A 21,144-nucleotide genomic window follows, 5' to 3' on the forward strand; every position below is an offset into this window, starting at 1 on the left:
CCAAGCAGAAACAAGTCCAGGGAAAAGTAATTTCTCCTCTAAAAATGTCAGTGTGTGATGTTCCACCAAATCACAGAATTCAAACTGCTTTTGAAACAGAAAACATCCTCAAACAATCTCCTTTAAGGCTGCTTTTGGAGGAGTCAGCATTTATTTTGTTGGAGGACATCTCCCTTAGCCCGAGTGCAAATCTGCTCCTCCTCTGAACAGCAGCTCACCAGGACAGCCCTTGCAGTCAGTCTGAGCAGCCAGAGAGACGCATTTCTATGCAGGTGTTTTGTACCAAGAACACTTTGTATGTATGCACAAGCATATAAAATATAATTCTGAACATCGCCAGGTGAAAGCAGGCAATTTCCATGTAAATTAGTCTCAAATAGAAGCACGCTGTGCTTTTCATTGCTCTTGGTAATTGTTCACTGGGGGTTTCTTGGCAGATGTAGTTAATATTGCTTTCTGGTGCTCTAGAGAAAATAGAGGAAAAAAGAGCTGCTGAGTGTTGCCCTTAGAGGTTATAACTAAACTCTAATCTCTGATGACACACCATTACCTATGTACAGTCCTACCTCAGCCTACCTGGAAACATGGAGATTTTTGCCTGTAACCGCATGGCTGTGCTTTATGAAGATTTCAAACAGAGCTGAGCTTAGAAACCTCTTCCACTAGGAAATTCAGGCAACAAACGCCTCAGAAAGAATGCCATGGTGTGGGCCTAGATTTACCAGGGACTGAGAAGCAGAGGCTGGGATCAGTCCCTGGGCTGGGCCCCTCAGAAGGCCATCCCTGAAGATGCTGACTGCACTCTTGTCCCATGGGATGCAATAAAAAGCTGAGGAGAAGGAGAATCTGGCAGATTTAGGAGCATCAAACATAAGCCAGATTTCTCTATCAACACATCCAAGGGAGATGCGAGACAGAGCAGTACTTCCCCAGCTGAACTATTGGAATATATCGACATCCTAAGTTTTGATTACTGCAGGAACGAAGATCCAGCCTCCAGCTTCTGGAGGAGAGACATTTGGATGGGTTGTCCCTAATCACAGCACGGGTCCCACAGTGACAGCAGGACAGGAGAGCCCACCAGCGCCTTGGTAAGGGGAGCAAATGACAAACATGCTCTGTGCTGATGGCTGCACAGCACGAACAGCTCAAGAACCCCCAGCACAGGGAGGCAGTCGCTGAGCATCTGCAATGCCAGAAGCACAAGGGGAGCCAAGAATGACTGAGAGCGTGTGGGTGGTGGAGAGAACTGGAGGCTGATAAGAAACAGAAAAAAATAAAGCTTCAATTTGCTGTATTTAACACTGCTTCTCCTTACCACGTAGGTCGTGTTTTTCAATTTGCTATCGGTTAGAAGACATTTCCAACTTCACAACTTCGCTTCTGTGCTCCTGCTAAGATGGGAGATCTGATATCCTTCACTCAAACTGCCTCAGCTTCCAGAAGGAAGCACAGTGAGGTCAGTACATCCGGCACACACGGACCCTTTGTGATCCACGTGGAAAGACATTTTCTTGGGGGCTCAGCCCTGCCAAGTCTGCACCAAAGACAAAACAAACCTTATCAACAGTTAAGCTGTGGAGGATGTGTGGTGCTTTCTTTGGGAAAGATCTGGTTTAACTTGAGGCATCAAGCTAGTACAATTCCTTGACTGTTATTTCCATGGTGGATAACACCCAAACCGGGCAGAACAGACTTCTGACTTTTCTGAAGCCGGTGGGGGACTCCTAATTGCTACTGAAAATATTTTCAAAGAAGTGGATCAGCTAGTAGTCCCAAATCCATCCCAGAGGCAAACACGATTTATTTGTCATGTTTCAACAATTCTTCTGCTGTTCATAGAGTGTAATTAATCACTTGGCAGGCAGCGAACACATGCAGGACACAGAAGGCAGCTCATTCTCTGATGTGCAGCAATCATTCTGCACCTTGTTAACAGGCAGAGTCACTCTTATTGACAGATGTGAGCAGCAAAAAAAAAAAGGAAAACAGCAGCTCAATACAGGACCAGTGACTAGGAAATAAATGGTCTTGTTTAAAACAGGGACCCTGGGATCATTGCATCTTACAAAGGCTCTTCCACTGGTTTGCACGTACAGCATTTGGGCACAGATTTCAGACGAAGGGATTCCTCATCTATAAGAACACCTACCCTGCTCTTCACAAGCAGCTGGTGAGGTATGCTGCTGCCTGGTCTCACTGGGAGAAGGCTCTCGAATCTTTCATTCAACCTGCTCTTGTTATCAAATCAGGGGATGGCCACTCCAATCTGAACAGCCAAAACGTGCCATGTGAAGTGCTGAAAAATCCAACTCCTTTTGCCGATTCCCTTTTCCTCTGACTTAGGAGCTGAGACAGAAGAGCACTTGAAGCCAGGCAACTCTTTCCCTGAGCCTGCAACACAAACCTTGGCCAGAGAGATGCGGATGTAGCCAGCCCAGTTCCCTGCTCCCAGCTGGCCAGGCGCCCAGCAGGGCCCAGAGCCAGCTGTTCAGAAATGCGAGACACAGGCACTTTGCTTTGTTTGAGCTGCCTGAATCTGGGTCTGGGTTTTCACTCAGATACTTCAGCGGTGGACTTTCTGTTGGTTCTCATCTCCAAAGGCTGCCCAGGGCTCTGAGGAGCTTGCAGAAACTTGCTATGGAGCAAAACCTGCACAGACTTTTGGCTTTGGCTACAACAGCAAACAGTGGGAAGAATTTGGGGTGGATAGACTGGCTTCTGCCACACTCTGGGCATTTTTCTATTGTCCCTCTAAGGGCTCTAAGAGACAGAAATTACACTGACAGCACTTCGCTGATGCAGTACCTCAAACAGACCACAATACAGACCCGAAATACCAAATCAACAGACTCCATTCACTCACAGAAATGTGGGAGTATTCACAGGTCCTGGAGCCGAGAGGCTCTACAGCTGCTAACTTGTGTAGCTTGTTGCAGAAGAGACCTGCTTCCCTAGTGTTTATAACCACTTCCTTAACATCCTAGAGGACTTTCAGCAGCAGTAGTAACATGAGCTTCTCCTGCATAGTGCCAGAACCCCGTGGTGTAAGCACAAGGTTGGCAGCGGCACAAGCAGGTGCTAACTCAGATCACCTCATCTCCTGACACTGCAGCCCAAGGAAAAGCTCAGCAGAAGCTCCCAGTCCCTCCTAACCCACCTCTCCCAGCACAGCTGCATCTCACAAACTCTTTTTCTACCTCTGTGAAAGAGCCTCCAAGGATGTATGGCAGAGCAGGGACTCAAACATTTTGTTTCAAATCTGACAGGAGTTTCCTATTCTCTGCATGCACTCACATACTGTGTGCAGTCTGACTCAGGGATGAGTGAGACACTTCCCTTTAATACGAGAATCCTGTAACACCCAATTGCTGCTCTTTGCTATTTATGCATCACACCCCAACAGACCTGAGCTTAGTGTTCTGTGTTGGCCTGAAATACCATCCTGACACAGCCTCTCATTATAGGCCATTAAAAACCTTCCATGGAATGGCCTTTGCAGTTTAAATTGCATACACAGTATATTTTTCTCCTTCTGTTTTGGGCAAAGGTTTTAGATATTAAAAGCTCATCAGTTTTTGTTCTTGTTTACACTAAAGAAAAAAATAGGTAAAAACAGACCATTTAAAAAATGTCAAATGAAACGTCCCACTGGTATCTGAGGATCCTGCATATCAATTTAAATTAAATTGCATTCAGTTGGTTTCAATTAAAGGCTTGAGGTTTGTCAGTTTCATCTTCCCCCATTTGACTTGAAATACACAAACAGGCTGATGAGTTCAGCACCTTACTGTGGCTCCTGCCTCTACCTCATCCCACTTCTTGGCATTACCTTCACTTCCTCAGGTTTCTGCTTCACTTTGGACTTCAGAAAGCTACAGGACAGGCAATAAGCCCATGGAGAGAAAGTCAAAGTGACAGCAGAGGAGAGGAGAAATAATGTAAATGAGGATTACGTCTCTTCTTCCTTTTCTCACTCCTAAATCACATCATGAATGCAGAGAGACTGCATACCAACAAACCAGCCCAGTATCTATCTGCCTTTGTCTAAGCGCAACCTTTCAGGTGCAATAAAAGAGATCATTCCCTTTAAAGTACCTACTTGTGCCACCACAGCAGATGGTCCTTCTGCTGCCTCCTTCTCCTGGCTGCACCTGAGAATTAGACAGACGTGCAAAGGCTGTACTGGGATGAATGTCAGATTAACAGGCAAATGCAGTTTGTGCCACTGGGAGCTGCCCATAAGCTCGACTACAGGAATTCACACTCAGTAAGGCCTGGGAAACACAGAGTGAGCTCATGTTCTCAGCAAGTTCTTCGTTGGGAGCTCAGCACAAAATTCAGAGATAACCTCAAATCCACCCAGGCCTCAGAAAACTTCCTCTACGGAAAAGCTCATCTTCCTTCCCCATAGGAGGGGCTCCTTAACGCAGCCTGTTCTCTGCCTTCTCTCAGCCCTTAACTGACATCTAGTGAACAGTTTCTGAATTGCACCTGAAATACCTGGAAACTGCAGGTAACCGAGATGCTCTTCCTGGAAGGCAGAGCTGTGCAGAGGAGCTGTGAGAAGCGTGGAGCATCGTGCATCATTTCCTGTCCTCTTACCACCACTTCTCAGAGGCCACACAAACACTGCATCGACCCAAAGTGGGCAGACAGTTAGCTGTTCCTCTCCCAGAGGCACAAATCTAGGATGCAAAAGGGAATGCCAAGAGCTGCTCTCAGCATTAGCAGCAAACACAGCTCCCACCTCTTCTGGCTGCTGGGAAGCTTTGCAGCCACGTCTCTTAGCTCATCTTCAAGCACCTTCTCTGCAGTGTGCCCTTGGTTAATAGCAACTCCCAGAGGAATAGAGACCCAACAGCCATGCCACCTGCCTTCTAACGAGCCAGCAACATCTGCACAGCAATAGGAAAACATCTAGTGTTTGCAGAGAGACTGCTTTGCATTTTATAGTCTCTATCATCTCTTGCAAAACAGGGAGTTCGGTTTATGGTATCTATTAAGGTTACCAAGCAACAGCATTGCGGGTATCTATGTCACCAGTTACAAAACAATACGGTTTCAGAAACAAGCAGACACAGTGTTGTCAGCCCTCTACCACCCAGGTTCTAAAGCCAGCCTGTCATCTTCATCGAGTGAAAAGAGACAGCAAGCTCAGGCAACTTCTGTCCATGAAAAATGTTTGTGGCCAAATTCTGCCCTTTTGTTTGCAGTCACAGAGGTGTCCTTCAGTCCTGTGACAGACATTCTCTGCACTGAGGTGAGGCAATTTCTCTACCTTCTGCCCAAAAAATGGAAACTGTTTTGTGTGTTGCTATGAAGCAGTGCAGATAACATGGACCAAGGACAAGGTCCATGGCGTTTACACCTCCCACCACATGCTCCAGCAATTAAGTTCAAGTGCTGAACCCAGCTACACACGAAGGAGTACAAGGAAAATGGGAAATCAAGATCTTGGTAGAAATGAGGATTTCTCCTATGCATGCTGTGGGAAGGCATGCACAGCTATGGCATTGCACACAGTCCAACTGTTAACACCTCTAACCAAGGCACCAGCATGACACATTTGGATTTCAGGCTTGTTGTTTGGCCTCAGTTCCCCATCTCTTCCACACCGACTCACTAAAATTTTCATCACACAAAGTATGTGTGTAATGGGAGAATCTTTTCTCCACACCTTCAGTCAACGTGAAACTCTTTTTTGTAGTCTGATTTTCCAGCCAGATGTGTCAGAGCTGCAATGGTGATTGGTGCTTCCTCTGCTGAGCTTCTCGGCTCAGTAGCTGGGCAGCTCTTGACCTGTAGACTTTTGCTTCCTAGATTCACGACTATTAACAGGTCTTCCCTACTGATTTAAGCTGTATTTCACACAGGGTAACTGTCAGCTGGCCTCAGAGAATTTAGGATTTGATTAGCATTGCTGTTACAAGCCTCACTATTTGCTTGGCTGTGAAGGGAGTCATCCTGTACAAGCTCGCTGGCACCACACAAGTGAAAAACACTGATTGTATCTAATTAAATCAGTCAAACTTCACAGGTGAACAAGTCTTCAGAGCCCTTCTGCAGATCATAAACAACAGCATTTGTAACAACCCAGCTACACAGCACTCCTGAGACTTCCTCAGCGCAATGAGACAAAGTTAATGCTCCTCTTACCTGGTAATAGTAATCATCATACTGCAGCTCATAGTGCTGAGGCCCAGAGTTTTCAGGGGACAGAACATCATTCAGTAACTCTTCACAGCCTGGAAAATAGGAACAAAAGCAAATGATCAGGCTGAGTTTGTCTTCCTAGAGATTACATGCACAATGAAGGAAGAAGCAGAGTCACAGCTAATCTTTATGTGCGAAATTTGAAAGTTAACTCTGGAATATATATATAAATAGCTGAAAGAAAGCTCTGCCTCCAGCATGAGGCACTAAATTGGTACCATCACACTGATGCTGACTCACCACGAATGCTCTGAGCTACAAGGAAATGGAAAGCTGGACATCATTTGGTTCAGTGACTTGTTCTGCAGCATCAAGACCACCCCTGACCAGCACCAAGCTCAGGATTCACAGACCTGGTGCTAACTGGTGTCCACCTGATGTTAGTGTCAGCAAAGCTGCTTCTGATTCTCTCCTGTCTAAGGGATGGACTGGGCAACATGTCACAATTTCCCCTTCAAAAAGGGCTCAGTCACAGGGCACACAGTGTTTGGCAAGCAAACATTTATGCACTGCCATCGAAGACTTTCAACTTTTGTGTTTGCTTTTGGTAACCACATGAGCAGCTGGAAAAATCAATGCCTGCATTTCCTTCAGTCCTTCTCTCATCTGAAAACCTGAGACAAATATAGAAACACTGAAATCACCAGATGTCTCATTCCACGTTAATTACCACTGACTGCACTTGGCATGCAGAAGGGGCTGCAGAAGGCAGCAGTGTCAGGCCAGGTTAGTTTACAATAACCAGTTTACAGCCTTGGGCCTAAACTGTGTGAAACCTCAGCATGCACACACACTTGGAAGCCGCAGTTATTCAGCGCAATACCTTTGGCTGTGACCTTCTGAAAAGAGACAAGATATGAAACATTTTGCCTTGAGAAGACATCTTTCTACTTGACTTGCCTTGTCTGTCTCCAAACATTTCTGACTCACGTACGAGCTATCTGTTTCCCCTGGTTTCAGTATTTTGTATGTCAGCATGTGCTTGACTGAGGTTACTTTCTGGTCCTCTTCCAGAAGAGGATTTTCTTTTGTGCATTTTGACATTAATATCAAAAGCTTATTACTCATCAAATTGCTTTGTGCCAGCACTCACTGTGACAATCTTTACAGATACGAACAGCTTGCTCTGCTAAACGGCCTCTGAGTGATATGGGGCATGTACCCATCAAATTACCTCCACAAAAGGACAGAAGGAAAGAAAATAAATGCCAAAAGTTGCATAGCAGTGGATGCACACTGCTGCAATGAGGATGTGTTTACACAATTCTAAACATTCCCAGTTATACCTTCAGCCATAAATTTAAGCCTTATATTCCTAATGAAATTGTACTAGCAGTGCTTCCAGCTGAAGACCTCTAATCAGTCAGTCTTTATTTCAGCCTGCTAGACAAGCAATGTGTCACCTCCCTCAGCCTTCTCCTGTGACCAGCATGGGGCAGCTCTCCCCACTTCCTCATGACAGCCACCTGGCACGGGCTTTGTGTCCTGTCCAGGACCACAGAAGCCAATCAAGCTTTTGATCCATTTCCAGAATATCACCAGGCATTTAATCCAATTTGGCATAGCTCAGTTTGGCAAATGGAGACAAATCTTGCTTGCACTGAAGTCACAGACAGAATTTCTATCGACACTGACAGGCTCAGGATGTAGGTTCATCTGAGACAATCTCTGTAAAGGTGACTTTTTGTTAAGAAGATGTTTGAGGGCACAGCAGCTGATGTTCCCCTATGAGAGAGGTTTGCTTAGCATGGTTGGCATGCTGGCATCACAGCCTGGGTCTCCTTATTGTGCTGGGAAGATCTGCATGTTATTACAACTGGTAAAAAGGAGAAAAGAAAAATGCTGAGAGGTCCTTTTCCTTTGGGATTATTAAAATAATAATTAAAACATCACTGCGCTCTTGCAGTCATCTGGACCTGATTCAGCAACCATCAGATCAATGGAAAGATGCCCATTGGCACCAAGAAGCTTAGGATTGTGCCACTGTTTTTATTCCTGTTTAGAACTGTATTTAAAGAATTAATTCTCTGTTGCTCTTTCCCCCCTGCCAAGACACAAACTGGAATCCTTAACCCTGGAAGGCCCAACCCTTAGCACCAGCAAGGTGGGGTTTGGCACACTGTCAGTCAGTACATCAGTGTTCTTGCTAAGTGTTTTTCAGCAACAGTGCTAAAACATCTCACCTTTTGCTTCCCTTATCTGAATGATAATTTTGCAAGTACTCCAAGGGGCATAACATAAAGAGGGGCCTGTATTAACCTGCAGTCTCAAATACAGTGTATGTGTCTTCTTATTACCTTAGCATATTTTGGCTTGCAGCCTGGGATACAGCGGTGAGCTCAATTCAAGTGTCACAGACAGAAAGGAAATTAAAAAGTAAAAATCAAGGTTTAGTCTGGCAAATCTCAGTGTAGAAACATGAAGGCATTGGACAGCAGTTTGCTCAGGGAGTGCTCTGGCCTGGCACACAGGGTGCTTCCTGCTGCTACCGTCTCTCTTGAGGAAAAACATTTTGGCTCTGCTTGCAGAACTGCCACGATGGATATTTCAAGCCATGCAGCACTGTGCACTTAAGGCTACAATCTGTCCATAAATAACCCATTGCAAATAAAGGAAGGAATATTTTCTGGCTACTTTAAGGATCTCCTGCACGGAAATGCTCTATTATTGCTGTAATTTCATTTTCCACAAAACAATAAAACTGAAAGCCACTTATATGGCTGTTTGGAGCTATTTTATTTGAATGCCTACTTACATCACAAGATTTTAACATGCTTAATATTCTGTCTGTCTTGCTGTGGCTAGGAAAATTTCCTCGTGTACATTTCTGGGCTGCACTTGGCAAACAGATCTAGCTCCACTGCAGTCAGTGAGGCAGTAGAAGAGGCACAGAGCAAACCCAAGAACAGCTTCAAGTCCTTCCATATTTATCAGCACAGCTCTGCAAAGGGCTGCCCTCTGTGGAGAACACCCTGCGGAAGGGCTGCACATCACATAAAGGGTGACACAGATCCAAAACAACCTCACCTCTGGAGGTGAACACCAATACCAGGTCACAGAAGGATGGAGGTGGGGCTGCTGGATTTCCTTCTCTGGCCAGACAGGTGCGAGGTGAGCCAGCACTGACCATACCACCATGTTCTCAGTTCTCACCCAACAGAACACCGAGTTCCTCTCTATTCTAGTTCTGTCTAAATTATTGGAGTTTAACACAGATAAAACAAAACAACCCCAACCATTTAACAGTGTTAAAAACACAGAAGTAAGCACAGCTCCATTGGCCACTGATGGATGAGGGAGAAAATGTGACGTGGGAATTATTTGCAGAGGCAAAGTGAAGTAAAATGACACGACTTGTCTCTGGTGAGGGAAATTCTGCTGCAGAACAAGAATTGTATGTCATACCATAACCACTACATCATTTATCCTCTCTTCTTGTGAAAACACAGATATCCCTTGAAAATACCCAGCTAAGATTAGCAAACTCTCAAACACAGTGCTGCCTGTCCCAGAGAAAGGACAAGATCATCTTTAGCCCTAAGCAAAGATCATGCAAACGTTTTCCAAGTCACTGAAGGGGAAGAACCTTTAACATTTTCAGTTTGCTCAGGATGCCAGACATGATTTTCCTTCCCACATCATTTTACAAATTTGCCTTCAGTTTCATCTGAAAAGGAAAAAAAAGTTTTTCACACTCTAACATTCAATTTGCAAACAGATATTCTGGCCACAAATAAGTGCAATTGCAGCAAACTGATTTCCTGCAAAAGCTAGAAGGAGAATTAACCCGTCCTGTGTCAGGCAATTTTCACAGGCAATTAAGCTGTTTTAATACCATAGGAAATAAAATCTGATTACCTAATTGAATGAAGTTGGTTTCAGGCGTTTTTCCTAAGACTGATAGCTTCTCACTTCACCTACCCTGTATCCTTAGTGGTGTATGAGACTCATTTGTGTTTCAGATTGAGCCTTAGAAAACTGCGATACTTTTAAGAACAAACCACATCATTAAAGAGTGTTCATTAAAGAGTGATGGCATTAATCACAATAGCAGAGCTCAGCTCTTCATCATACCCATGGCAGCCCCCCCCCAAAGCCAGCCCATGTACCAGTGCAGGTGGCCCAGCCTCTCCCCTTATGAAAGTCATTGTCCAGCACAGCTGTCACTGCTGCTTTCGTGGTTAAAATAAGCTATTAAGTTGGAACAGATTCGCCTTTTTCTTCTGATTCTGCATTAATTTGTATTCACGTGGTACCATCTCATCTCTGAGCTGCAACACCAGGGTCAGCAGGGGGAGCTCGCCCTTCATTTGTCACAGTGCTGGGTTTTTTTTAAGTATCAAAGCGGAGGGACTACTGGAAAGACAACAGAAATCTTAAAATAGAAAGCACAGATCAAACCAAATTAGATCCTGCTAGACAGACCAAGAGCCTGGTCCTGCAAACACGTCTGGCTGCAGAACCTAGCAGCCTTTCGAGCACATTAGAGATAATAGTTCCACTCAAACCTTCAAGCACTACAAGTGCCGAAAATATTTACTGAACGGTGCAATAAATTCAGCACAGCGAAAACAGCCATTGCTGAGCAAACTGTAATGGATCCCATGCTGACCCTGCTGAAATCAATGGGAATTCAGGCTGAGCATGATGTTCTGGCTGCTCTCAACATCCCTGCACAGTGCCACTTCAGACACTGTTCTGGCTTTGACACAGCTGCTAGGTGAGAGGGTACAGGTGTTATTTGATGGCAATTGCTCTCCAGACTAATGCAATTATTAGAAATAAAGTCATGCAGTGAGCAGATAGCAAAGGCAGTAGTAAAACTGTCATACTCTGGTACTCAAGTGAAACTGCTTCAAAGCTTCAAATTTGATGGCAAGCCTGTCCCTGGCGCTGGCAGAGCCTAATTGCATGGGGAAAATAGCCTAGACAGTAGGGGTTCCATTCAAATGCTGAGGCAAAGTGCTTTAACCCACAAAGGACAAGCAAAAAAGAAGCAAAGCTTTCCATAAATAGGACTACCTGAGTAGTGTTCCAACCAGAGACACAGCAGGAGCGAGCTCCTCCAGCACACCTCTGCCCCCCACTCTGACACCTCCACTTGGAACTGATCTCTCCATCACTTCTGGAGATGCCTGCTGTTAGTGGGACTCCTCAGCACATCCTTCCCCATGGTTCCTGCTGTTTAGCAGCTGAAGATTGTTTCTTCCACCTGAGAGTCCCAGCAACTGCTGTGGATGTACATGACTCACACACCATGAGGTTTATCTAGCTCAGGAGCACTAAGAGAAGGCAAGGCCAGATGTCCACTTGCAAAGCACCACAACACCTGGCATTTTTACCGTGCAAGACAGAACAGTGCCCTGTTTACGCAGGAGAGCGGCCAAGGTGCAGTTTTGGGACACAGGGCTTGAGGTTTCTCCTTGCAGGGAGTTGCTACCACTCAGTTACAGAGCAGACACTGAACAATCTGATGTTTGGATACTGTGCTCCAGCATTTAGCTTTCAGCCAAGATCAATACCTGGATCTGAAAGGGATTTGAATTTATTCTAGGCGCTTCAAGCCTGATGTTTTAAACACCAATTCAAGACAAATTGGACTACCAAAAAACCCTGTATTTTGCAAAAAGGTTCTTCAGTGTACCATTAAGGCAAGTACATGTGAGATAACTTAATCTGAAGTCTCATAAATGAGAAATATGGCAAGGCAGTAGGATAGTAAAGTTTGATTTTAGACATTTGGCTTCATGAGCTAAGAATAACACAGCTTCATACTCCGTCACTGAAAAAAACACTGATTTATAGTAGCATCTAATTTTGTTCTACTAATCTGATTACCCCAAGCAATTGCAATAGGCTGGGAAGAGTCACAGTCATACTCTGCTGCTGCCAAGACTAATTGCTTTTGTTCAATAACAAGTCTGCTGCTATCGTTGGGATGTGGCTGCACTGAAAAACAAGAGGTGGAAGCTTCCCATCCTGAAAGGCAGAAATACCTTTTTTTCAAACTTCAACATAACCACTTTGTCACTAAGGGAAAAAAGCATAACTTCTAACTAAAGACCAATACGACTTGCTCATACTGTGAAAATAGAGCCAGATCTTCTTAAGAGATGCTACGAAAGCACACGTAACAATGTCTTATCAGAAATAGATGCAACTGCTCCTGCAAATACATGCACTTGGCACTGACACTGAGTGCTGACAAAGCTAACGGTGTGCTAAGACAGCTCCACGTGATGCTGCAGAATTGGAAGATTTCTCTGTGTCTGTTCACACACTAACAGCCATCAAGCGTATCATAAGATGCTCCACATGAGAACTTTAAGGTACTGATAAACTGTGAGTACGGTATATTCCAGGGTATTTGATTCAGCCATATTTTTGCAGGGCTAGACCTGAGGACATGTGTGACCCATTCCCACAAGGTGAGCAGGGGTGGAGGTCTGCTAAGTCACAATATGCCCACGCTGTCCACCTCTCAGTAAAGGAAATGCAGATGCCCGTTCCTTCACTGAGGCTAATGCCCACTGGCTCCTATTTACTGAGAACAAGGGCACTTCTATTACAGAACAGATGTGCTCAAATGCAGCAGGGGGGAGGAGTGAACCAGGAGCACATCTTTAGACTGTGAATTACAGAGGGTTAACAGGTGCACAGAGCTTGTGTATTCTTTAACCTAGAACCCTGTTTGCTTTTAGAAAAGGAGAATGTCTAGTGCAGGCTATAGAGTTTATACATCAATGCGTTAACTTTTCTTTAGGGCTTTTCAGTGCCTCCTGTCAAATACATCAATATCACCCTGGGAGGTGCCTCCATGCACACGGACTATGAGCAACTTCTCACTAACTTCACATAATTACACACTATCCTCTGTTACCATAAACATTAATTAACGTGGCTATGGTGCCGCATTCTTGCATCATTATGGTTCATAAGAGTTTAATTGCAGCAGACTTTCCAGAGGGCTCCTCCCAACCAGGCTGCAGTTGCTGTGACATTCCCTTTGCCTCTGAAGCGAAGCACGGGAGCTGTGATGGCATTCTGCATTCACTAAGGACATACCAGGTGTCTGGAAAAGGACAGACTGAGTTATTTTGCTATGGGAGGCTAGAAGACTTAAAACAACTGAAGTCTCTCTGCCGTTCGCCCCACTGTCCTTTGGCAATGCTATAAATGCACAGCAGTGCCTGTGCCTTCTGAACAAAGGAGATGGTTTGATCTAAGTGGTCTCTGCCTTCCAGGCTCCTTAACATGTCCAGCCTGTAATTAACTCTTAATTCCAATACAAGCACCTAGGTAGTCTGAAAACATGAAGCAGCTGTACCTTGCAGATAAGAAAAGTACAACAGTCTTAAATTTTCTAGTAGGGAAATTAATGCTCAAGGGTTTCCTAACTTCCCTAAGTAAATCAACAGCAGAAGCAGAACCTGAGAGCATCAGACTTGGGTGCTGCCTGCCAACCATAAGGCTACTCCTTCTTCTGCTATTTTTTCCTGCTATGTCCACATCACATCTGCTTTGAAAAATTAACAGTAAACCAACATACAAGCATCTGTGCATGCAGGAACTCTAACACTGCTCACCAGTGATGCATGAATTGCTCAAGAAGCAAAAATATACTGGCTCTGTTCCCAGAGTTGCCCTACTGTCACTACAAATGATCACAGTCAAGAGAAGCAGCAGCCAGTCCAGCCGTGCTGCTTTCTGCTGCATAAACATCAGCCAGTCTTAGATAAGGCATAATTGCACTGCTGCACCAAGCAGCACCAGCTACACCACGAGTGACGTGGCCAGGAACACTCAGCTCTCACTGAAGGGGTCACCCAGCAATCCTCACAAACACAGAGCTCAGAAACACACTCAGCTCTGGGTTTTTATTTTCTAATTCCTAAAAGACCGAAAAAAGAAAGCCAACATGGACTGCTGGGGATTATAACTGTTTGTGCCTGTGTGAAGCAGGAAAGCATCCTGCTGCTCCCTAGCTGACGTACTGGCTTTGATCCTTACATTTCCTGCAACCAGAGAAACATTGGTAGCACTGAAGTGGGTTATTTTTAAGAAACATGCACATACCTTTGATAGCAAAAACTCCATGGCAGAAGTCCTTAAAATTGATTCTTCCCAAATCATTTGGGTCCAAGTACTTTGCCAGTTTTTCCACCTGAAAGAAAAGATTATAAAAATGCACATTGATATTGGTGAACCACCTTTTGTCCCACTGGTCTGTAACTTCCACAGAACAACTGCAGTGTCTGCTTGAATCCTTCAAACCACTCTGCAAGCAGAAATCAGGTCTTACAATTGGATAATCCGTGTCAAGAATGCTCTGACCAAAGTTTCTACACGTGGGACACATCAGTACTCCTCCACACGGACCTGGAGTGTATAACAGGGGGCAGCCGTGTGACCTCACCTGTCATCTGTAATGAACAGTGCTAATAGGTCTGCTCCCCCTGGGGCCCTCATTGCTTATATAGTTAACAAGTTAAAGCCTTTCTGAGCTCCACTCCATCAAAAGTTACAGGGGAAGGAGAAAGGATATGCACAGCCCATTCATTCCCTGAAGAATCCAGACAAAAACAGTCAACGCTCTTTGGCCACTTGGAATCAAACAAAAACTCCCTTGCCACAGCAGACGGCACAAGTCTGAACAGGAAAATACACGAACATTAAAAAAAAAAGTTGTGATGTGTTCAGTACAGCCAAGCAATGCAGTTATTGCTTATCATCTCAGCTTCACAGTTTAGCAGTTCAGATCACTACTCACTGTAAAATGAGATTATGTTGAATTCAAACACAGCCACCAAATTGGCATTTGCCCCAAAGAAGGTCTGGCAGATTTTTCCTGGGGATGCTGATGAAGAGGGAGAAAAGCAGTCTGACAGGAGGGGCTGTTGCGTTGTGATGTTTGGAATAAAGGAAGCGAGGCTTTCCACAGAAACACAGAGCTGAAGAGGGAAAACCAGGAGAGAGGCAGAGCAGCCCAGAGAGGTGGGTCTGTGCTGGGACACCCAGCTGGCCGCTCTCCCATCACGAATCTGCTGATGGCACTGTACAAGCCCCTCTTATCCCTGTGCCTTCACATCTCACACCAACAGCCTCTCACTGCCCAATCAGCAGCACTGCTGAGATCTTGGCTGGACTCTGACCGCACAGAGCGCAGCCCAGATGAGAGGAGCAGGTGAGAACAACAGGTACTGTGGGGTGCAGTGCCATCCTGGTAACTCCAGCACGAGCTCAGAGATGTCAGCCTGCACAACAGCAAAAGCCCAGCTGGAAAGATATGCAACAAACGAATCCAGGTGACCTAATTTCTCAATGTTCTGTGTTGCTGTTTTATAAACATGCTAGCAGAAACCTAGCAGTTTCTTAAAGCCCTGCAGATAGAGCAGCAATGTGTGCACATAATGCCTCTTCCTTCCTTCAGATTCTCTCTGTGTTTTTAAGTTCTCTATATGCTAATAAATGCTTCAATTAGCCAAAAGCCTCACTTAAGATATGCAAATCTACAGCTAACAAAGGTTTTGGGACAGTGAGATGCAATTCCTCAGAACACAACAGCTTCTGCTCCTTGCAGGATGTTTCCTGTCCCTCAAGTCCCAGCAGCACAGCAGAAGATCTCCCCAGCTCTGCTGCATGGTGCTCTTCATCCACCCCACACCACTGCTGGATGCTGTGCATGGAACAGAACAGTGATGCTGTCACACAGATAACAGGCAATGAAAAACTCTGCAGGCAGGGTCACTATCAGAAACCAATGTCACAAAAATATCAGCAACCGGACAATTGCTTTTTATTGATAACATACACCCCGTAGTACCATTGTAGAATTCAAATAGAGCAATAGGAGACAATCCCAGTGGCTTTCCTTGCTCAGGATGAAGGCTGGGTACCACCACTGACACAGCAGTAAATTAACAGTACAGTGGATGGCAGGTGTGGAAGATAAAAGAGTACATTCCCTCCAAGTCTTTGCTTGAGACATTTTATTCTAGGCAGGAGGGCTGAACCACAAGATATCCCAGATGAGCAACTTTGATCTCCATTCAGACACAGACTTTAGACATCATCCTCTCAACCCATAAATTCTGTCATGATGTTTTATTCTGGATCGTCAAAAAGATTCACATTTTACATTCAAAGAGCCATGAGACCTTCCTTCCCACCGATCTCCTGGCTAATTCAGACTGTCTGCTTTCATTTTGGAGGCATCCAAACAAAGCCCAGACTCGTGCCCTGCGAGGCCTGGCTCCTCTCTGGATGGGACAAGAGGGATTTTCCCACTGATATCTCATTTTGTATACACATGAAATACAGCTCAATATACAATACAGGCAGACAAAACATCAAGCAGAATCCATGTATAACAAAGACCTGGCACAGTTCCCTGCAGATACAGACATTTGGGCTGCAGGTCCTGTAGCCACAAACACACCTGTCCTAATGAACACCTTGCTCATCCCTCGAGACACAACATGCATGTAGGGCTCTGCAGTTCCCATCAGCAGCAAAGCTTCCAGAAGGTGGGCACTTCACCAGAAACCACAGTGTGAGTTTAATGCATGCAAGACCAGCTGGAAATCCTTCCTGAATCCAATTAAACAGATACAGGCTCACTACTGGAAAGCAGGGTCACCGTTATCCTGCTCACCTTAACAGACAGCATAAACGTTACAGAAAGATGAAGCAGCAGCAGAAATTCCTTTCTTCAGACTATTTTTGGATGCACTGAAAGCAGCACAATCACACCAGCCATTGAGGCTGGCAGCAGCAAGATTTTAGAGCTGAAAAATCTTCCTGAGCACCACACACAGATGTGGCAGTTGGTGTAACAGCCCCATCCCAGGGACAATGATGAAGACCTCGGAGTGGCCACCAGCTGAGCATCAATCTCCTCACAGACACAGCAGCAGCAGATGATCAGACACCTGTCCTCTGGGCTACAGACCAGCCCATAACTCTCCCTGACAAATGGCAAGCTCCCATTGTTGCTATGCAAGTAAATAGCATTTCAGATGCTTGCAGGGTTGCTCTGGAGAATCCTATTTCCTGTAGGTCTCTTGCTAAGAGGCAACAAACTGTTTTTTACGTTTTAATACAGATTCCTGCAGGCAGCTGGGAAGCCTCTGCACAATTTAATATTGTGCCACAGCACAGCAGTGTCACTGGGTGTTCCCAGCAAGCCTGGTATGCTAAGTGCATTTTCGAAAGCTGATCCAGTGATTTTAGTCCACCAGTTTCTCAGTCACATAGAATTACGTTTTCTAATCAAATGAAAGGAGATACTATATGCCCAGATGTGTTTGTTATGGAGGAACAGAGAATATATTCATTTTTAGGTCTGAGCACTGTCTTAGCAGTAAATGAAATTATCACCTAAACAAAGTGCTTCAGTCTCCAGTTTCCCCCAAATCCAATTTGGCAGGTTCTCAATTAGATTCTGTAATGCAAATAACTGACATCAGTTCAGGAGAGATGAAGAACTTACAGAACAGCCCACGGGATCAATGCCAGTACTGCTCGCATCCTCAGCCAGCGCTAACCAACACAGCGCCCAGCAGAGGCCGAGGGATACGAGGATTTTCATCAGCTAGGATTATATTTAGGTAGGTAGCTGCATACAGTTAGAGCACTAATGCACACACGTGCACAGAACATAAAGCCCTGTGTAGCTGTGCAGCTTTGAGACCCTAGTGCACTCGATCAAGCACGTTTAACAGCTGTTTTCTGAGATTCTTCGCTGCAGGGACCATCTTATCTGCAACACCTAAGAGGACCATCAGACAGGGCCTGTTGGGGTCAGAACAAAAGCAAAATCCACTACATGGTTTAAGCAGCACTTTCCAGTTAGTTCCAGACTGAAGGCATTAAAATTCAGCAGTTTCAAGCTATGGCCAAATAAGCAACACCATCACAGCTACCTCTAAATCTTCTCCGCTGTCCATATTGTGCCAACCATCCTTCTGTTCCACTTTGTGGAAAAATAATGTTCTAGCCTTCTCAGAAGGGGTTGGCTCCCAGCAATTAATCAGAAGAAGTTATAGCACTTATTTATTGCCCTGAGAAGGTTAAGGGCTTGTCAGTCCAACAGCTGGGCTGCACAACATTAAAACCTTCTTTGCAGTCAGCAGCCCCATGGGCTTACAGATACAGCACTCTGATAGCAAACAGAAGCAGCAGTGTTTCAGCCCTGTAGCGAATGGGACGCACCAGCCATGGATGCAGTTGGACTCCTGAGGTCCTGCACCTTCAGGCAGTGCTGGGCTCTGCCTCCTGTGCAGATCCCTCTGCAAAGGACAAAGGACTGCAACACCAACTGCTGCCAAAATGCAGTGCTGAAACAACCATGTGGTTGCTGCAATGCCTATGGGGAACGTGCCACGCACTCCAGAGCTGAGCATCATAGATCACTGAGATGAGCTGGAGCCAGAAACTCTTCTCTGCACCACAACACAGAGCAATCCCCCACCGTGTGGGTCAGCACAAGCAAGGCCTGGATTGCAAACTCTTTCTTCATTGTATGAAGAGAAGAACGGGGACAGAAATTAGCTGAATGCTCAACAGCCTATCCAGCTCTTCTGGCAGCTGCAAGGGTCTCTAATGAGCTCCTCGGTAGACATCCAGTATTCTCAAAGAGAAAAAATAAATCATTTTCTGCCTTGGGAAACAATTGGGGAAAATCATACCCTTTGTCCCTATTGTTTGGTTTGTGTGGATGAATGGGTGATTATCCTTTCTGTGTAATCAGCCAAAGCATTCGCCTCCTCTCCATTGCATTTCCCAGCTATTCTGAGTGCACTGCAATGTGATGTTTTCCCCGTTGCCTTCTGATAAACATGAACAGCCAAGGAATGACATAAAGAGCCTCTATGATGAAGGAAAAAAATCCTTGAGAAAAGGGACAGAGCTCAGAGTGAAGGAGCAGTTTTGTAATCAGCACAGACCGTGGCAGAGATGCACATTAACAGCTCAAAAGCTCTGGCTGCCACACAGAGGTGAATGGCAAGGTGCTGTGGCACACACTTTGTAGGTAAGAGCCTCATGTATGGGCACCTCCTGACCAAGGAGCCCTAATAGGACTCCTGCCCAGCTCTTGTACTCATGCTGCCAAAGCAGAGAGGCATTATTTTGCAGCAAAGACTTTCCTACAAGAACCTCAATCCTGCTGCCATCTCCAGGCAAGAAGCAGCTCAGACCTCTACTGACCTCCCCTAATTTTCTTCAAGAACTAGCTAGCCCAGAGGAGATTTATTCACACCAAGAAAATCTGTTAGAATTAGCTGCAATTTACTTCTCAGGGCCCCCACACTGGCTCCATCCACTAAAACCTTTCAGCAGGATCCAAGTCACAGCTAGAAGAGGCCATTTGAAATAGATAATTCAGCAGCCTGCCTTCATACTGCAGGAGTCCGTGAGCACGTCTCACTCTGTAGTGCGCGCAGGGAGCACCTGGGAGCAGCAGGATTGGCAAGACAAGTGCTGGCAGGAAAGGTCAGACCGTGCTGCAGCAGCGACATTTGGGCAGGATCTCCTGAAGCAGAAGCGTTTGTTCAAAGCCTACAAAGACTTCCAGCAAAAGGAGATTACACATGTAAATGCTGCAGGGAGGAATTAGAGGTTGCCACGCAATTTACAGAGGAGGCAGCAGAACTGTACTCACTTCAATTTGAACGGACTTCAGGGCTTCAGTGTCCTCTCCCACCAGGGACCGCTGCACGGGGCTGTTTGTTTCACCACCACTGCCAGGGGGCACAGCTCAGGGATGCACAGCACATTCCTCTGTTACTTTGCCCTGTGCCAGCTGCAGACATCCAGCCTCCAGCAAGTCGCAGCCTAGTATCTTTAGAGACAATGTTCGTTACAGGCTTCACCGTTTTCTTGCTTACATGAAGCCCCAACATGATGAACCTAGCTAGGAATGAGCTCCATTGAAAGGGCTGCTACTAAAACCAGCCTGCCATATCTGAGCTGCACAGGCTGACAGAACAGAGCAGTTCAGGCAGAAGGAGCCTACTAACAGTGAGTCCAACCAACCACTTCAGGGCTAACCAAAAGCTAGGGCGTATTATTAAAGGTATTATCCAAATGCCTCTTGAACACTGACAGGTGTGGGGCAGTGGCATCATCCACCACCTGCCTAAAAAATCTGTTCCACGTCTGGCCATCCTCACAGCAAAGAAATTTTTTCCCAATACCTTGTCTGAACCTCTCCTGGGCAACAGGAACACACTGCTATGGAACAGCAGCATCTTCACCGCCGGTTGGTAGGATTGTTCCCACCCTCTGACTGATAAATAATAGCAGTGCAGTCTGATACTCTTTTGGTTAGCTTTGTAAGCCAAGTCCACACAGACAGAATATGTTTCAAGCACTGCTACGCAAGGGCACAAACAGAAAAGGATACGTAAGTGAAGGAAAAGAAGTAACTGTTCACATCTACATAGAGGAGGACTGCGTTCTGACTGTCTGGGATTTACAGATTCCAAAAGGAATGAGGATTCTCTGTTAAATTCTGGCAATTCTGGAAAGGAGGGTAAGATGAGTACAATGTTTTATCTTGCAGTATAGAGACCATACTAGCACAGTTGTGTTATTAACATTTTCATGAGAGATGCTGAAAATCTAGAAAGATTAGAGAACAGACATAACATTCAAGGGCTGTGGAAATGCATCGTACAACCAGGCTAAGAGTTTTCGCAGTAAAAGGGAGACCAGGAGCTGATTCATTACTAGGCATAGGGATTTGTGCAAACAGAAAATGGCAGGTTGTAAAGGACACTGGTCCAGTAGATGGAAAACAAAGAGCCATTAACCACAAACTAAAAGCTCAAAATAGAAACTAGGCACACATTTCTATCAGCACGGCTGGTTACCTATGAGAACTACAAAAAGGAAGCAGTCCACTCCCGCTTATCTGAGACTTTT

At 45.4% G+C, this 21,144-nt stretch overlaps 1 protein-coding gene across 1 annotated transcript in view; it reads right to left on the reverse strand.

Moving 5' to 3' along the window:
- The window catches only part of RAB11FIP4 (RAB11 family interacting protein 4), a 56,347-nt gene extending 49,716 nt beyond the window's left edge, over window positions 1–6,631 (reverse strand). The window contains exons 1-2 of the mRNA XM_042832946.1: window positions 6,570–6,631; window positions 6,160–6,248 (exon numbers count right to left, since the gene is read on the reverse strand). The gene's annotated coding sequence lies outside the window, so the exon portion shown is untranslated. The remainder of the gene's footprint in view (window positions 1–6,159; window positions 6,249–6,569) is intronic.
- Window positions 6,632–21,144: the final 14,513 nt, after the last annotated feature.

Source organism: Centrocercus urophasianus, unplaced genomic scaffold, assembly GCF_019232065.1.
Source record: "Centrocercus urophasianus isolate 14NV4802_14NV808 unplaced genomic scaffold, USGS_Curo_1.0 seq_40, whole genome shotgun sequence".
NCBI classification, from domain to species: Eukaryota; Metazoa; Chordata; class Aves; order Galliformes; family Phasianidae; genus Centrocercus; species Centrocercus urophasianus.